The 12,297-nt window shown below is 43.9% G+C and overlaps 1 protein-coding gene across 4 annotated transcripts in view; it reads right to left on the reverse strand.

Moving 5' to 3' along the window:
• Positions 1-9,454, reverse strand: part of STAG1 (STAG1 cohesin complex component) — a 98,803-nt gene extending 89,349 nt beyond the window's left edge. Inside the window, exon 1 of one of the 4 annotated variants that reach the window (XM_083616234.1) lies at positions 9,417-9,454. The gene's annotated coding sequence lies outside the window, so the exon portion shown is untranslated. Of the gene's footprint in view, positions 1-8,577; positions 8,869-9,089 lie in introns of those variants that run through there. The other 3 variants (XM_083616233.1, XM_083616236.1, XM_083616235.1) reach the window with 3 other exon arrangements.
• Between the last annotated feature and the right edge of the window lie 2,843 nt (positions 9,455-12,297).

The following is a 12,297-nucleotide window of genomic DNA, read 5'->3' on the forward strand; positions in this document are numbered from 1 at the left end:
CACATTGCATCCTCCCAATTGATACAATCATCTCATACTGAACTGTGAAGCACAGTACTGGTGCTAGGAACAACTGACATATCACAGAATTTGCCTTGCATCGGATCAGACAATTGGTTCATTCTGCTCCATATTTTCTGCACTGGCTGACAACAGTTCTCTTTGGCTTCTGGTAGGCTGAGAAAGAAATCCCACCTCAAATGCCAAGTCTTGAACCCTGGATCTTTTGTATGCAAAATATGTGCTTTACCCCTTAGCTATGACACTTCAGTTACATGTTGGTAATAAACATCATCAGTTAAGTCACCAAGCAAGTGTTTTTCCCTCAAATTTGCCTTGCATCCTATAATGTTAATGCAGTCTTTAAAACAGGCTGATTTACCAAGTAAATGTTCATACACCTTGAGTATACTAGCTTGCTGCTTTGGGGTAAACACAAAAGAACAAACAGCAGTCTACAATCAATTAGTTTGGTATTTTCAGTTTTCATTAGTTATATATTTTTTCGCATTAGAAAAAAGTGCAGCTTACATATGTTAAGTACATCTGTACATAGGATTCTTACCCACCAAAGCCATCTGCTTTTGTTAAATTACCACCTTTCCTGAGATAAAACGTTTAGTTTGTTTCACTGTAGCATTTAATGCAGCATGGTAGAACATGATACTGTCTGTGAGATACAGCATGTAGTTTTTAAAGGCTGTTTTTAAGGGAACAGTAGATGAAGCTTAATTTTAACTGGAGAAAAGGGGAAATTTAACATGTTAAGATGACTAATATATAGCTGCACTGTAACTGCAAATGTAGCACACAATATTGAGCATCAGCAGCTAGTATGGTGTAGTGCTGCAGAACCATCCTATCAACACCAGTATCACTACTATGGTGAAATCATGATTGCGTGGAGGACACTATCCAGTACTCACATGTAGTATTGGACTCAGTGTACATGTACATGCAGCTCTGATCTCTGATATTGTGAGTTAAGTATGAAAACAGAGGGATTGGAGTTCAAACCCCTGCTCAGCCATAAAGCTGACTAGGTGGCCCAAGGCCATTAACTATCTCTCTCTCTCTTTAACCTGCCCCATTCTTATATGAACAAAGTGGGTTAACTTCACAGCCATCATCCTGAACTCCTTGGACCAGGCATGTCCAAAGTCATTTTGGGGGCCTAATCTGGCCTGCCGGTCTGTTTAATCTGGCAGTAAAATTCTTTAAAAATCCTGGGGTAAAATTCTTTAAAAACAAAAACAAAAAAACCCTCAACATGTTCAATCCCAGAAAAAAACTCCATAAAAAAGCTCAACAATTTCAACCCTAAAAAAAGGTCAACAATTTTGGTTGGCCCTCATGGCCCTTAACTTCATCAAATCTGGCCCTCTTTGAAAAAAGTTTGGATACCACTGCCTTGGACAAAGGTGCAATCAAACAACTATAAATTTAAGAACTATGCCTGAATTTGCTTTCCCCCCCCCTTCCCCATTCCCCTTTTCTTCAAGACTGCAAGCCTCATACAGGTACTGTCTTCAGTTTTTACTGATATAAAAAGCTACTCTGGGATTTTTTTTAGTGTGGCGGATGCTTCATCATACATAGTGCAAGCAGCTGGGGTTTGCAGCACAACTGGATAGCAGGTAGGGGGGCCTGTGAACCCATTTACATCACAGTCAGGCTGTGCTCTTGCCTGATTTTTCCATTCAATGTTGCAGCATGTTCTCTGGCTCATTAGAACAGATGCAAAACTACACCAAGGCACTTGAGCAGCAGAAGGGATGAATGTATATGCATTATTTGTAAGTGTATGGCATATGACTTATGGCAATGTACCATACTTTTGAGTTAACTTGTGGCATACTTTGGTTTTAAGTTTTGCCTGCAATAGGCAAAAACCTTACTGGCACTTGCAAAGACCTACTAGAATGAATTGTTAGGAGTAAACTGCACAGTTCACTGCACACAGCAAAAATAAAGATGCAGAAGAGGTAGAAGTATGCAAGAGCAAATGGGAAGAGGGGAGAGCTGGTTGAAAAGAAAAGGCAACAGGAATAAGCACCGACTCGAAGAAAGGGAGGCAGAAAGATTCTTTTTTCAAGTTTTTAAAAAAGACAAGACATATCAGTAAATTTTCAAGCAGTGCAATTGATGGCTTCACCTCCGCATTTCTGGATTTCCTGGCCACTGTTTCAGCAGGTAAAGGTAAGTGCATCAGCAAATCAGCTGCTGAGTTGGGTTGGGAGGGGGAGTTGTGTTAGTGAACCTGTTAATGCATAATAATAGCATGTACAGCTGGTGTCTGACGGCAACATAGTATAAACTTGTTTCATACCTATGGAGGCATATCAATATAAATATCTAGATTTTTAAAAAGGCATATCAAGTACTTTCACAATTATCCCTGAGTGGAAGCAGATCTCCAGACTAAGCCAACATGCAACCGATCATTTTATTTGTAGTTAACTTCTGGAGTTGCCAACATGATGTGAAAAAGCACCACAGCACCCCAAAGGCATGCAATGGTTCCCAGCAGGTGATCTACTCTTCTCTGTGCTGAATTGCTCATCAATTACTCTCCTGACTGCCCAGTCCCTCCTTGTTCAGCCTTCATTGTCTGCACCCACTCCATTTCCTTTCTGATTGGGCAAGCTTTGGAACCCACAGAAAAAGTGATGAGAAAAAGCAAATGAATCAGTGTTAAACTAGTATGTCTCTGTCACTGCTAGTGATGTGAGGTGAGAATAGTCTCTGGAGAATATTCAAGAATATTCTCTGCTAGAAAATTCTCCAGAGAATATTCTCCACAAACTGTAAATTCTGTGTCTACACAGCAGCTTTAAACGTAGACACCTCTTTAATTGAGAATATTCTCCAAAAGATTATTCTCAAGAATTTAACATCACTAGTCACTGCACAGAAAAAGTATGCTTGTGTAGAAGGGACTGTGTGTGGCTAGGATGAACATAACAATTATAAATAAGTCTACTCAGAAGCAAGCCCCACTAAGTTACTCCGATGTGAGCATGCTTTTGATTCCAGCCTTAGGAAAGAGGGGGACAGATGAAGATAGGAGAGTAAGACAGGACTCCTTCACTTTTAATACTTTCTAGGAGAAGGAATTTCAGCAGATGTTGCTTGTCATGGAACTTAGGCAACTGTCCAAGGTTCAACACTACTGTTAGAAACTCAGATATATAAGCTACCGGTAATTTCCAAATGGCACCTCAGTTACAGTTGCCACAACAAAATATATAAGAACCGTTTTTTTCTGGAACGAATAATAATTATTATTACTATTATCATTGTATTCATTTCTATACTGCTTTATATTTTAAAGAAAAAATTTCAAAGCGGTTTACAACACATTAAAACGTCAAATAAAACAATCCAGAATAAAACAAATTCAAGCTTCAAGGAAAATATTTCAGATCCTTGTCTTAAGTGACGTTTTACTTTTCCCGTATTTATTTACCTGCTTAATTTGTATAGCTGCCCCACAGCAGAAGTATTCTAGAAAGCTAGTGTGGTGTAGTGGTTCTAGTGTCGGACTAGGACCTGGGAGATCAGAGTTCAAATCCCAACTCAGTCAGGAAGCTCAATGGGTGACCTAGGACCAATCACAGCCTCCTAATCTACCTCACAGGGTCATTGTAGGGATTAACTGAGGAAGTGAACCATGTACTCATTGGAGAAAAAGGTGGAATATAAATGCAATAAATAAGCCCTTCTGCTTACCTGCTTAAGAAAGCTGGGCGGGCCAGCCAGATGGAAATGTCAGTTGCCTACCTGGCATACAGAGATGTCCCAAGTGGTCACAACTGGACCCACGCCTGTTGCAAAACACACCTGGCACCTGGGGAATTTCTAATGCTGTTCAGGACCTGTACTTTGCATCTGGCCACCCAAGAGGTGGATGAGAAATGCAGAGTAATATTATGAAGTTTTACTCAGACCTAAATCCCACCAAGTTAAATGGACCTTACTTGCATATAAGAATGCATAGGACTGCAGCCTTGTGTTCAGTTTCATGGGCAAGTTGAACCCCACCAGTGAAATTGGTAGTTTACTATATGAAGTGGGGCCAAATATTTGCTTTTTGGCATTTGGGGCTGAGACCCCATCTGTGTCATATATTGTCCATTTTGACTGGGCACACTTACCATGGCAGCCATTTTGTGGTGGGGCTCACAAGTTTCTCAAATTTCCAAATGCACCCATGCGTCCAAGAAGGTTTGTGACCGCTGGTAACCTCATCTTTACAATAATGTTGTGGGAACAGCTACGTAGTTAATTAGTGTCTTGGTCAATTCTTTTCATACTAATCATCATTAAACAAATCATATAATAGGTATCTCTTCCCGTGCATGAAGTTGAGTTATAAGTTTCACTATAATTGCTTTTGAATATCTTTTGAAACATGTAATGTCTTTTGAATTATACTTTATGTGTCAAAATTTTAGATGGTTTTTTTTTTACAAAAAAGATTTTTCAATTAAATCAAGTAAGTTGTTATGATAGATATAATTTTCTTTTCCCATAATGTGTTTCAACAATGTAGTTCAAAAAATGAACCAAACAGATTCCTTTAGAAGACTGTGTAAAAGAAATGCTCAAACATGTTTGAATTTACTAGTTATGTTACTCATTTATTTGTTTGTATTTCATGTATTGTGTTTCTTGTATTACCTTGTTCTGATGGAAAACACCCTGTAACTATTTTGGCAAAGGGTGGTATAGCAACATCTTGATAGACAAATAAGTAACAGTATCAGGTACAGTGGTACCTCAGGTTACAGACGCTTCAGGTTACAGACTCCACGAACCCAGAAATAGTACCTCGGGTTAAGAACTTTGCTTCAGGATGAGAACAGAAATCGCGCGGTGGAGGCGGGAGGCCCCATTAGCTAAAGTGGTACCTCAGGTTAAGAACAGTTTCAGGTTAAGAACAGACCTCCAGAACGAATTAAGTTCTTAACCCGAGGTACCACTCTATATCCACCAGAAACCAACAAACCATATTGTAGTTGCCAATCCCCTGCTGAATGATGCTGCTTATTCAACAGCAGCAGCCCAAAAGTCTAACAAAATATTAATGGTTTAATATTCTGGTTAATAAAGTGATTATTAAAATCACAGTTCCTCATTTTAGACATAAAAGAGAATGGTATTATAAGCTAAGCATGATTGGTGTTCCAACAGGCAAGAGGCATGGGAAGAGATAAGAAAAGAGCATGAGGCTGACAGTCATTCCTAGTTTGCTCAACTATGGTTTACCCACCCAGGAATGTACATCCAAATGTGGCTACAAGCCACAAAGAGTTTGTCCTACCTTCACTGCTAGAGGCAGTATGCCTTTGAATACAAATTACTGGGAACTGCAAGCTAGGAGAGGGCCAGTGCACTCAGGTCCTGCTTGCAGGCTTCCCATAGGCATCTCTTTGGCCCACTATGAGAACTGAATGCTGAACCAGATGGACCTTTGGCCTACAGGGCTCTTCTAAAGTTCTTTGGATTGAACAGGAAGCAAATTAAGTAACAACAAAAATATAATTTAGCATTTCAGCTAACTCTGGCCCAAAATCATCTAGTACTGCTTTCACTGATGCAACTTCTACACACCTGAAGGGTTGAGGGAGAGGGAAAATAGAAATGCAGCTCCATAAATGGCAATGTGAACTGGTAATTTCAATGAAATCCAGACTGCATCCTTTTGGCACAATGCAGAAAAAAACCCCTGAAGCTCTACTGAAATGAATTCAAGCCATACACACACTTAAGTATTCAGGTTAAAGTCCTGAAATGGACTTTGGACATGCCTGCTTTAAGTATAAGAACAACATACTCAACCAAGTTTTTATATATCACTAGCCAGCTGTACCCTTCTCTCAAAGAAGCTGACTGGGCCCCAAACCAAGGGTGGACTTTGGTAATCTTTCATAATATGCCACCCTGTGTGAGCCCAAAATTTGGCACCCCTAAATGGATCTTCTCAATTATGGATCTTCTCAATTTTGCGCCCCCTGAGCTCGGCAACGTGTGGGACAGCAACCACCCACCCACAGCCCTAACACTGATGCTGCCCAAACACACACACTGGTTACATTCAATCTAGCATATTGTATGCCTCTAAAGAAATTTCAGGAACTTCAAATCTGCTCAAGATTTGACTACTAAGATGGTAGTAGAAGCCTAATAGTTTGCTCATGTTACAATCGAATATTATCTGTTTGACTGACTGTATTTCCTGTTGGTATTCTAATCAAAGTGCCAGGCATCAAGTACTCTGCATCCTCATCATCCCTGACCATTGATCATGCTGGCTGGGGCCCTGGTGGAAGTCCAAAACCTCTGAAGAGCACCAGATTGGGAGAAGAAGAAGAAGAAGAGTTTGGATTTGATATCCCGCCTTTCACTCCCCTTCAGGAGTCTCAAAGCGGCTAACAATATCCTTTCCCTTCCTCCCCCACAACAAACACTCTGTGAGGTGAGTGGGGCTGAGAGACTTCAAAGAAGTGTGACTGGCCCAAGGTCACCCAGCAGCTGCATGTGGAGGAGCGGAGACGCGAACCCGGTTCCCCAGATTACGTGACTACTGCTCTTAACCACTACACCACACTGGCTCCAGTTGGGCTCCAGAAGCAGCCCCAGAGTGCAGGATCCAAATCAATGGGTGCAGATGACATGAAATGGGATTTCAATTAATCGTCAGGAACTTCCTAATGAAACAAGCTGTCTGATAGTGGAACAGACTGCTTAGAAAGTGGCTATTAGAAGTTTAAGCAGAGGCTGGATAGCAGCCTATCAGGTATGCTGTAGCAGATTTCCTATATTTGGCAATTGCTGGACTGGATTACCTTTAAGGTCCCTTCCCATATTTAGCTTTTCTCTTAATGTTTTTATGTTGACCAGATGATGTTTCATTATATATTCAATTTTTACTGTTCTATAATTGTTCGCTGTACTGCTCTTAAATTGCTGGTTGTAAGACATCTTGTAAGGTCTTTAGGTTGTATCCAATTTAAGAGTTTGAAATTAACGGTCCCAATATGTCCATTATTTTCAATAGATCTTCTCTGAGCAGACCATTGGGGAAAACCTTTTGTCCTAAAAAGCAAAGTTAAAATGTTTTAAACAAATAAGCTGTAAATAAAATTAATTAATATGCGATCTTGAGCAATGGCCAAGATTGCATTTAAGCAAGTTTCCCAGAATTTTATTTTAAGCAAATCTTCAGAAGATTAAATGTATTATATTATTCCAATGGGTGGTTGCTCAAATCATTTTCAGAGGAACGTCAACAGTTCAAGAGTTGGGTGAAACCATTCTGGTTCTTACATGAACAGCTTTTTCTGTATTACTAATTTGGCTTATCACACTTGACGTATTTATTTAGGACCCACTCTAGGTCTGGTCGTAATTTGTTTTAAACTGTTTTACTTTTGAATTTTACATTGTAGTGACCCACCTTAGGACCTTCTGGTGAAGGAAAATAAATCTAAAAATATCCTCCTCCAGTGGAACAAAAAGGGAACATTGCAATCAACTTCTTAATTGCAAAGCGCTCATCTATATTAGTTCTATACATCAAAACTCCCAATATTCATTGAGATTCTGCAACATGTTCAAAAGTATTGACTATTTAACCACACACAATGTTTCAACCTTAGGAAGAGCACTACCTAAAAAAAAAAGTGTGGTGAATAAGTTTATAGTGTATATGAGTTGATGTTCTGCTCTTTGACAAGAACAAAATGTTCTATAATACAAAGGAGATAAATTATTCTTTGGTACAAGGTTGTAAGATTATACAAAAATGTAAGCTAACTTTTATTGGCCTATCTCTTGACTCACATGTTTTCCTCTCAAGTGAGCAGGGCATTGCCTATTCAAATCAGTGATGAAAACCACCCTGCAAGGTAATATGTCCCTCCCCCCTCCCCACATTCTAGCATTCCCTACTGCTGTTATATGATCCACTAGTTGCTGCATGTCCCATAGTCACAGCTAGTCTTCCTGCAGGCTACGCCGTCTAGCACAAGATGACCTGTGTTCCAGTCAATACAACTTGTAGAACATTCTTAAGTTATGTCACGAGGCAGGAACACAAAGATCCAAGGTGATCTTAAACACCAGAACAGAACTTCTGGTGCTTACTGCTTTCGTCACCTACCAACCAATTATTCCACTCCCCCAAAACCGAAACATCCTAAGTGGCCACTCTCCACTTACTCCAACTTGTGCCTAGCGTCAACCCATCACCCTACAATACTGACCAGAAATCTGCCCCTAAAGCTCTTCCCTCCTCAAGAACCAGAGCTGCAACCAGGAGCTAACACTTGATCTCTCCCGCAACGGCTCAGTCCAACTCAGTCCCGCTATTTTAGGCATCTACTCTGATTCCGCCTCGGCCAACCCCCTCGGGGATCAGCGCTACCCCCAAATGGCCTCCCCATTTCCGCCTTGGCGTTCTCGCCCGCCACCGGTTTTCACGGCCGCCACCCCCGTGTCCCCGCTATGTGGGCCCTCTGCCTCTCCCGGCTCCTCATCCACGGCGTCGCCCGTGGCACACAACCCACCCACCCCCGGAAAGCGAGGGCAGCGCGGTCGACCCTTATCTCGCTCAGCGCCGCCGCCCGGCCGAGAACGAGCCGGGGAAAGCGCGCTCGAGGGCGGGAGGGAAGGCGGGCAGGCCCCGCGCGGGGGCGGGCGCACGGCGGCGGGCTCCGGGCCCAGAGAAGGCACTGGCGGGGTCGGCGAGGCGAGGCCGCCCCGTGGGGCCGCCGCCCTTCCATTGTCACCCCGGCCCCGCAGGGAGGGAAAAGAAGGGCCGAGCCGGGAGGGGAAGAGGGCCGCCACCCGGGAGGAGCCACCTCCTCGGGCGAGAGCCGCCCGCTCGCTCCCTCCCTCCCTCCCCGCTCTCGCTCTGGCTGCCGCCCGCTGGCCCGGCCCGAGAGTGTGAGCGAACGAGCGAGGGAGAGAGCGCGAGCGGGAGAGCGAGAGAGAGAGCGGGCCCGCTGCCCCCGCCCCTCGCGCCTCCATCTTGGATCTCAGCCTCGGAGCCCCCCTCCCTCCGCCCGCGCTGACTGCGTTACCTCAGCTGGGCCAGCGCCCCCGGGAATCCTACGGTGCCACGGGAGAAGGGTCCAGGCGGGCCGGGGCCAAGCCGGGCCGGAACGAACAAGCGGCGGTGCCGGGGGCCGCACCTCAGTAGAGCCGCAATCCTAAACCGCCATCTGGCGGCATTTCCTACCCGCCAATGGCGCAGCCGCCGCCGTCGCCAACCAGACCCAGCGCGCCTCCTGCCGGCCGCGTCCGCACACTACTCGAGCAGGCCCCGCCCGGCGGGGAAGGCGCCCAAAACAGCTTTCGCGCGAAAATGTGCGCGCGTGCGCGATACTTTTCTGGCCCTGTTCACTCACCGTACACCTTTTGTCTGCGCGCGCAGCGAGTCCACCTCCGGACGGAAGTGGTCTACGTGACACTTCCGTCCTGGCAGGAGGTTGGTCGGGCGGCCTCTCCGCCATTTTTATGCGCGCCTCCGGGTAGGGTTAAGGCGCGTCCCCGAAGCGCTCCAGTGTTTGCGAGCTGTGTTGCTGCTCGCGAGCTTAACAGCAGAGGGAGCCGACAGCTTTATGGCTGCGCAAGTGGATGACGGGCCCAAAGCGTTTAACGCAAACGGAGAGCTATTTATTTTTAATCGCTATTATAATGTGATTTACAGTTCATGAAACGCGGGATGCGTACAGAGAAATTAAATATTTACGATCGTTTCTTTTAGCAAAAGCCATATTTAGGGCATTTCGTTATTCGTTTAAAGTGCAAGTGAAGAACTTCTATTTTTAGCAGTTTCCCGCATTAATTTCAAACGTTTTCATGAAAAGTATGGTTTGAGGGAGGGAATCAGAAATGGTCCCAGGTGACTGAGCTAATAACTACCAAGGAAATAAAGAAGATATTTTGGGAACATGGCTATACCTACCGAAGGCTGGGAAATGATTAAGAACAGATTACTGTATATCACTCAGGCTTTGTGATCAAAACCCAATATTCTGTCCTCAGGTTGATATATTTAAAACAATACATAGAACCGATAACTGCACTCCTGGCATGTTGTATACTGCAGCCCGGTTAGAATATAACCTGTAAATAGGATCATATTTTATTTAGTCTCCCCCGCCCCCAGTAACTTACAATAGTTGTTAGAATATGTTTTTCCTCTAATCATGGACAGCAGAGGATTGGATAGTGAGGAGGGAGAAATAGGTCAGGCTGGTGTAGAATCAAGAGCTCCCACACACCTCTTCCTCTTGCCTCCATCTGCTGCTCCACTGTCTCCCAGGACCAGGCAAGGATTGGGAGGAGCAGGTGGTTACATGCAAGTGGAGTCTACACCTGTTTGTGTGCAGCTCAGATGCAGGAGATAGATACATAAGCAAAGGTCAGCAGCAGAACCTCTGTTGCAGCAGACGTTAGACTGGTGGACATGCCTTTCCCTAACTTGTAAGTGTACTTTTAACAATAGAATTACCGTATCTACTCTGCACATTCTGTGCCTGTCAGCCCCATGACACCCTTACACAATGTCATTAGCCACCATTCCCAACATTGCCCCAGCTAGAGGCAGTCCAATATATTTTGCTGCTCCACAATTGACTGTTGTGCACTCCAATCCAGTAACTATATAAAGATGCGGGGCCCAAACCTTGAAGCATGGACAGCCTTGTATAATCTACAACTTTCACCCTGGAAGAGATTCTCTCTCTGATCACATAATCACGTGCTCTAATGGCAGTCACAAAAATACTGCTGCTGTGAGCAATTGGTTGTGTTGCTCAGCTAGCTGTGGATCCAGCAGAGTCCCAGGCATTATTTACTGAAAAATAAGTAGGGCTTGTATGACTCAGTTGTCAACTATTTTTTCCCTTTCTTTTTTCCTTTTACTACTTTGTACATTTAACAACTTAAAGTGCAGGTTGTCGGGAACTCGGGCACATGCACAGCTGTTAAAAGATGCATTTTCACATTAAGATGTCTTCCCCACTTTACATGTTTGCTGTGGGAAACCGGTATACATACAGCAAACACATTTGTCACATAGAATATGGAACTGCTCTTCGCAAGTGTTTTATACAGATTGCTCTTGGACCAATCTCTTCAGGTATTATTCACAACAAATTGAAAGTCTTATTTAAATCAGGGAGGCTAACCTGTAACCTTCAATATGTTGTTAGAACTTCAGTTCTGATCAGCCACAGCCAGCATGACCAATTGCCAGAAATGATAACAGCTGTAATCTAACATCTGGAGTACCACAGTGAAATATACTCCGAGTCGAGTGTGAATTTCATGCTGTTTATTCAGCTCGTAGTAGCAATGAATGAAACTTTCCCAAAAACATCTAGCTATACAGTATATACATTATTTACACAATGGGTGCCGTGTGATTGGCTAATTCCGGGCTGCTCCTGTAGGCCAATCCGGTTGCTGATTCACTTCCTCCAGAAGCCTGATTGGCTGCTTCTGCAGGCCAATCAGGTCGCTGATTCACTTCCACCTGGAGCTGGATTGGGTAGCTCCTGCGGACCAATCAGATTGCTGCATTCTGGAGCCACCCAATCCAGCTCCAGGTGGAAGTGAATCAGCGACCTGATTGGCCTGCAGGAGCAGCCAATCAGGTTCCTGGATGAAGTGAATCAGCAACCTGATTGGCCTGCAGGAGCAGCCCGGAATTAGCCAATCACACGGGGCATATTGTGTAAATAATGTATATATAGCTAGATGTTTGGGGAAAAGTTTCATTCATTGCTACTACAAGCTGAATAAACAGCATGAAATTCACACTCGACTCCAAGTATATTTCATGATGGCAACAACCTCCAAAGAAATTGAAGAACAAGGGCAGAGGCTTTTCTTAGGCCCTCCCCCATCCCTACAGAGGGTAGGCCTTTTCCCATCTCACCTCACTGAATACCATTGTCATTTTAGGAAGGAGAAAAATAGGCCAGGGGTGCTGTTTTGTGTGTGAGATTGGGCTGATGCTGAGAGAAGACACAGTGTGACTTTACCATGGTTTAGGCAGGCAGTATCCCTGGAAACCTAATGGAGAAACAAGATGTATTGGAGTGTTAATGCTGTGAGCCCTTCCATCCTATGTTCAGGTTGTATATATGTATAAAATAAATCCATATATCCTGAAGACATTACTAACTCCAGCGACTTTCATTTCAAGAAAACAGAACCCTGGGTAAGATCTGGGAACTCTGGAGTCTCTCGCCATTTGAAGACAGGTGCATACAATAC

Source organism: Podarcis filfolensis (assembly GCF_964270895.1).
Source record: "Podarcis filfolensis genome assembly, chromosome: 5".
Classification (NCBI taxonomy): Eukaryota; Metazoa; Chordata; class Lepidosauria; order Squamata; family Lacertidae; genus Podarcis; species Podarcis filfolensis.